This window comes from Hipposideros armiger, unplaced genomic scaffold (genome assembly GCF_001890085.2).
Source record: "Hipposideros armiger isolate ML-2016 unplaced genomic scaffold, ASM189008v1 scaffold_458, whole genome shotgun sequence".
Lineage (NCBI taxonomy): Eukaryota > Metazoa > Chordata > Mammalia > Chiroptera > Hipposideridae > Hipposideros > Hipposideros armiger.
The window spans coordinates 960,185-967,296 of record NW_017731808.1 but is presented as its reverse complement, the minus strand read 5'-3'; positions in this window follow the sequence as shown (position 1 = coordinate 967,296).

The following is a 7,112-nucleotide window of genomic DNA, read 5'->3' as shown; positions in this document are numbered from 1 at the left end:
CCACCACACTTTGAATAAAATAGGACTGACCCCTGTTTATATTTCCCAGTCGAATGAAAAGGGTGCTCTCTTGCTTTAACTTGCATTTCTGTGTTTGTCAGTGAGATGAGGCTCTCCCGTTTGTGGCCATTTTTGTTTCTCCAGTGAATCCATATTTTTTGCCCTTTATTCTGTCTTTTAAATCTTTTATTATTGACTTATACGAGCTGCTCCTGTACAAAGGATAGTTACCCTTTGACTCCCATATATTTACAAATATTTTCTCCAAGCAAGGGCTGACCTTTTCACCCTGTTCATGTTTCATAACGTGGCTTTACTTATTTAAATAACCCAAACCCACCGCTCTTTCTGTAGACTTTCTGGATGGCTTGTCGGCTTAGAAGGGGGAGTTTCATTTATAACAGAAAAACTTAAAAAGAAAAAAAAGAGAAAGAAAGAAGTGACCCAAATTCCCAAAGAGTGGGACTGACTAATTAAGCTGTGGTGCGTTTACATCAAGGGCAATAATTATGACAAGTCTGTAGAGGCTGAGAAAATTCCGGTAGCTTCAGTGACAAAGTAGAATGCGCAGAGGCGCTTGGGCCCTGGCCGTTCACCCCGGCACACAGCCCTGTGTCCCTGTGTCAGCACACGCCCGGCGCCAGGAGGGCACCCGGCTGGGGGCACACCCAGCCCCTGCCCCTGAATTTGCAGATGTGTGAAGCTCCGTGAAAGCCAGAGAGGTGAACTAATCGGGCAAGAGACTACAAAATGGCTGTGTTGGGTGGTGGGGTTCTAGGCAGTTTTTCCAAAACATTTTTCTAATGCTGTGGTGTAATTTTTGGCATAAAATCGGGAAAAGAGGAAGTGTTAAAATGATAAAATTAGCGTGGATGGAGCAGTTTCCGCCCCCCATTCTTAGAAGTGGCTGGATAGGAAAGAACGCATCTGCTTTACAAAGGCGGCACCGTGACCCCTCGGGGCTGAGCAGGGACTCAGGTCACTCTACAACTGTGGTGTGGGGTCACCTGCTTGTGAGAGCCCCCAGCTGGCCTCCCCTTCCTGGGGACAGCGACTGCCCTAGTGGGAAGCTGGTGGGTCAGACCGTCTTTCTTCCTGTCTCGGTCCATTTTCATGGCCTCCTGCCGGGTCGCTGCTGCCCCTCAGTCCTCTCATCCTCACGTGTGTTCCGGATTTTCCTATTGGGCCGATCTGTCCCTGCCATTTCCCTGGACGGCCTCACTGGGGACCCCATTGCCTCCCAGTGCGGCACACCAGGCATCTATCGTCTGCCCGGTCCTTCTCAGGAGCCACCCTCTGAAGACACCGGACACTCACTGTCACATCCATGGTTTTGCACCTTGTCTCATCCGAGAGAATGTCCCCTTTCTCTCCTCCTTATGGTCACGTCTGTCTTCTTTAAGATACACTAAGGTGTCACCTACACGGTGCCACCTTCTCTGAGCCCCAGATCTCCGGACCAGGATGGGGGCTCCTCCGCTGGGTCCCTGACACTAGGCACACCTCTCAATCCCTACTGTGTGGCCCTGGATGCTATATGAGTCCTCCGGAGCCTAGGATGGGGGTGACAACCGCTGGCCCAGAGTGCTCTGAAGGATAGTCGGAGCCTGGGGTAACTAACACGTGAGAATCCTTAAGCTCAGGGCCTGGCGCAGAGTGGGAGCGCGTGGGCTGTTTCACTGTGGCTCCCGCGAGGCCCGGCGGCACTGCGGTGGGACTCCCCCCACGCGCTGTAACCACCCCGTCCTCCTCCTAAACGATGACCTTGTGAAGGGAGACTGAGGCGTGGGGTTTCGCCGCCAGGGTGCCGGCCCGCCACCCGGAGCTGAGCGGCCGCCAGTGTTCCATCGGTGGGTGACTGTGCGATCTAGCAGGCAGCTGCAGAGCTCGCGGCCTGTGCTGAATGTCTGACCTTGGCTTCATTAGTGTTGGTACTAAGAGCCAACGACACAGCCCCGTGGGCTACAGTAGTGTTTTTGAGTTTCTGAGAAGAAAGGGCTGCTGTATGCTGACCCTGGGAGCCCTCGTCCCCATCCAGCCCCTTGAGGAACGCCACTGGGAGCTGGAGCCCTGACATGCCACCCGAGAGGCCGCCAGCCCTGTGCTCAGTCGCGGGGCTCTGGTGTAGCTGAGCGGAGGGCTCAGCGGGGGAGTGGGGCGGCTGCCTCTGGGTGTGGGCAGGCTCCGGATGGCTGCATTCCTCCCCCACCGCACCCGCTGCCCCCACGCCCTGGCACACAGCAACGCGCCAAACTCTCCAAGATCTTTCCACCAAGGCTTGATGTGCCTCCAACTCATCTTCCCCCCTCTGTCTCATGCATGAACCAGTGCTAACGATGGCTGCTCTCACACTGCAGCACCACAAACGGGCTTTCCAGAGACCTGGGCTGGCCCCTCAGGCCAGGTGATGCAGTAGGAACTCCGAGATCATCTGAGCGTGACTGACAGGCACCCTGGGTGGGGGTCGGGGGCTGTCTCAAGGCCCTTTGGCTGCAGAAAGACCCCAACTCCCTCCAGACCGCTGTCCCCTGTGATCAGAAGGCAGGCAGAGTGGGAGAGCTCATTTCGGTTCAGGGAGCTGCTGTGTTAATTGTGAGAGGAACAAAGAACAACGTCATAGACTGAGGGAGGCTCAAGCAGGACAAAGTGGGGTGAGGCGGGGGTTTGAATGCTCTGGGCCCAGTGGCCTGGAAAAGGATTGTTGGAGCTGCCACTGGAAGTGGGAGCGGCGGCTCACCAGCTGGCCCTCATGTCTGCGATCAGCTCACTTCCGCCCATTACCTAAAATTCATCGACAAGTGGGTAAAAGCCTCCCACCAGACGCCGACCCAGCAGGCTGGTTTCTTTCCATTCGGGCCTCTGGGGCGCATACTGAGAGAGCGTGGTGGGCGTTCGGGTCTGGTCTCAGCATCTCCGGCTGCTGCGGGGGCTCCCGGGATTGTAAGTCAGCGTGCAGGCTGCTCTAAGAACCCAAGTGCCCTCCTGCTTGGCTCAGTAGTGAGCCTGCCATCGCCTGTGGAATCAACTGCACACTGATGAGGTCATTCCCAGAAATAGGACACAAAAGCCTAATTCGTATGCAGCCCTGCACCTGAGGGCTTGCGAGCAGCACACATCCACAGGTCCTGGCATTCCAGCTTCGTCGCAAGCTTCTTCAAGAAGGAGGCTGTGTCCCATTTACTTTGGTGGCCTCCACAGTGCTTGGAATGCTTTAAAAATATACCACATGCTAGTTTTAGGGGCCAGAGCTGGTTTATATGTTAGCGAAAGAAACGTTGCTGTCAACTTGAAGTTTGATTGTGGCCATGCCTCTTGTAAGTTTGTGATTCATTTCTTGAGTGCCTGCCTGTTCAAATATGCAGGAAGTTCCCAGTCTTGCTTCCCGATAGAGTCCCTCACCCTCCCGTGTGTCCCAAACCCTCAGGGTTTATGAGGGTCCAGGGGAGGGGCCCCTGAAGCCTCCGGAGGGGAGAGGGCAGGGGTCCCATTAACCCACTTCTTCTATTGCTTCCCGGAAAAACAAGCAATGAACCCAAAGTGCTCGTCCCCCAATATGTGTGGCATCGTATAGTTTGTAAATTGTAAATGATAGAAAAGAGATTTTCACAGTCAGAAAGCCCTGTTCTTTTTTTTTTTCTTTCTTAGCCATTGAGCCATTACTGCTATTTGCGAATTTAAATAATTTGGGTCTTGAGAGCCACAGGACATGGCGATGTTTCAGTGCCGTCACTTGGGAATCCCCCCGGACAGTGGCTTTAGGGAGCAGTGTCTCTGGACACCCAGCTGTTGGTCGTCTTCCCTCAGAAGAGTCCCTCTTGGTCTGTGACATTCGTGACTGCAGCGCTTGCTCTCGCTTTCTCACTCTTGACTTGTACCTCTGAACTCCGTAGAACCCCTGGGCTGCCCTGTTGGGTTCCTGCCACGCTCTGGGCCCTGGGGAGAAGCACTGGGATGCAGTGTCGGACAGCCCAGCCCAGCCCGCTCGCGCCCTGCCCGCTCGCGCCACCCAGCACCCTCGGGCGAGGAAGAGCACTTTTCTTGGCCAGTTCAGACCTGAAGAGACTGGAATTTTTCAAAGACGCTTCTGCTAAAGAATTAGGTGAGGTGGGACATGGAGGGAGTGAAAGGATTCGCCAAAGTTAGGAAACGTGAGCTCGTGATGGCCTGTTTTTGACCAGACGTCATGAAGGCCAACTGTGGAGCAGGTGAACCGGCAGGACCCACCGGGCCTTCCAACCTCTGGGCCCGGCCCCAATTCAGGCAATAATAAAGAAATGTGGGTCAGGTGAAGCAAGGGGCCAGGAGCTGGGGACTGGGTTGGGGCAAACCCATGTGTGGCTGGGCCCAGCTCTGATGAGCTCATGGCAGACGAAGGAAGAAGCTATATAAGCAAAAACAAGTATTGCATCTCCCCTCACCCCGCTGCACATATAAGCGCCATCTCTAGGAGAGGTTTGCAAAAAGCTCTGTCAGTAAATAAGACAGGCAGAATTTTACCAACCTAGGACTTATGTTCTGGTGGGGAGACAGACAACAAACATCTAGTTGGGACTTATGTTCTGGTGGGGAGATAGACAACAAACAATAGATGTATAATGCCAAGGTAGAGATACGATCTATAAAAGAAAAAATAAAGCTGAGCAGGAGGATAGAGGATTTCTTAGGTTGCTATTTTAGGGATTGTGGTCAGGGAGGGCATGATGGAGGAGGTGACGTTTGAGCAGAGACACAAATCAACTGAAGGAGAAGGCTTGTTCGAAAGGAGCCATCCCGGCTGAGGCAGCCGTGGCAGGAAGGCCAGAGGCAGCCGGCACCGGGGCAGGGAGATGGCGGAGAAGAGGCAGAAGCAGCCGGGGCTCAGAGTGGGCCGGGTTTGTAGGACTTGGGGTTTTATTTTCGGTGTGCTGACAGCCACCTGAGGGTCACAAGCTGTGGCGTGACCTGAGTTGACGTGTTTGCGGGTGACGTGTGTAAGGAGGCCAGGCTGACTATTGTGGTGGCCGGACCAGCGGGTTCTGGGGGCTGGTTAGCTGGGGTCTGAGTCCAGCTGTTACTTGCTGGGCAGCGCTGGATACATTCTTACCCGTGCTAGGCCTCAGTTTTCGGCTCTGTAAAATGGACTAACAGGGCATCTGTGAGGATCAGTGGTGTCAGCTGTAGAAAGCGCTTGGCCACACACAGCAGACTTTTTCTTGACTCCCCTCTCCTCTTACTTTGCCTTTTTTCTACTTGCTAATACATGAATGGGCTTTCAGACCACTGTGTGAGGGCCCTGTGGTTTTGCCTTCAGTATAACAAGCACTAAACTGCGGTTGCCATGGCAGTCGTAACTTTTTTCCCCTTGGGAGCATAGGTTGAGGAATTGCTGAAGAGGCCTCTTTAGAGCACATTAAACATTCTAACAAAATCTCTGCTGCCACATCAGGGCTGGCGGCAGTTTCCCTTCCTGCGACCACTCCAGGTAATGGCCTCCAGCTGTCGGAGGGGATACTTGGGCCAGCTTTGGTCTTTCATGAGAGTCACCTGGGGCACTGCGTGACCTCCCAGGCACAGAGCCCGTCCTGCTGACCGTCGTCAGCCGAAGCACGTGGTGGGTTCCTGTTTGCGCACAGAACCACCCCTTTCAAATGCTATCTCCCCTGGTGACCAGCCGTCTACGTTTATATGACATCGGTACGAGAGCAGCTCTGTCACTGTGGTTATGAAACACACCTGGAAGGGCGTCACTGTTGTTGTTTAAACATAAATTGCCACCCTCCTTCTTATAAGCAGGATGGTAGGGGATGAAACACCCCACGAGAGAAACTTTAAGTTGTCCTCTCAGGGCTAGCGGGTGTCCACCACACAATCGGCAAAGTGATAGGACAGGGGTGTTCAGCCACGTGCACAGGAAGGTTTGCTGCTCCGGAAGAGAACAGATTTGAGCTTTTCCTTTCTGAGGTCCCCAATGCAAATTTTTGATGATGCAAGACACAGCTCCCCAAATTTCTTTCCTTTCTAAAACAGGACCGGCAAACATCGCCTACCCCTGGAGTGTGCTAGAATCTTTTATATGCGAGTGATGGGGTCTCGACTCACACAGGAGCAAAGGGAACGCTTTGACTCATAGCTAAAAAGTCTAGGGGTGGAGCCAGCATTAGATGCCAGTGGATCCAGGGTCTTAATCTGTCTGTCCGTCTGCCTCCCTCCAATGGGCTGTCCCCATATGGCCAGTGTCATAGCTGGCTGGCTGCCCAGAGCTCACATCCCACCAGCCCTGTAACCAAAGCAGAGTAACTTCCGGAGAACTGGGTGAGGAAGGCTCCGGAGAAAACCTTGAGAGACCAGACTAGGTCTAGCATGAGTCACTTCAGCAGGGGCCTGGGTCCCCTGATGGCTCATGTCCTGAGCAATAATATTTGTGAGTCACAAGCTTGATACGCTCATTGTATTTTTTAAAATAAAAATTTAAGTTTAGAACGGTTTTAGGTTTGTAGAAAAATTGCAAAGATCATATGCAGAGTTCTCATGTATCCTACACCAACTTCCCCTCTTACTCCCATCTTACCTTAGGGTGGTACACTTGTTACGATTAATGTACCAATATTGATACACTACTCTCAACCAAAGTCTGCAGTTTATTCAGATTTTCTTGGTTTTTCCCATAGACCTCAGTTTTCTGTCCCAGGACCCTATCCAGGAAACCACATTACTTGCAGTCATCATGTTTTCTTAGGCTCCCTCTGGCTGTGACAATTTCTCAGACTTCCTGGTTTTTGATGACCAGGACAGTTTTGTTTGTTTGTTTGTTTGTTTTTAATTGGGGAATTGGGGGAAGGGGAACAGACAAGTTGCTGTCCTTTTGTTCTTCAGTCTAGTTGTGGAGAATGTTGCTTCACTGGCCCAAGCTGGCACCATCATTGCTCTCTTCCCGGACGAGGCAGATCAGTCGCCGGCTACACACGGTAGCCCATGGCAACCCACTGCAGCAGGGGCTGCAGCCTACGCTGTGGCCAGCGACTCACAGCAGCCCAGCTCCAGGTTGAGCTGTTGTTCAGCATCTTAGCTGTAGAGGGCAGTGTCACTGGCCCTCATATGTGGGATCTGAACCGGGGCCCTGTGGCGTCCCAAGC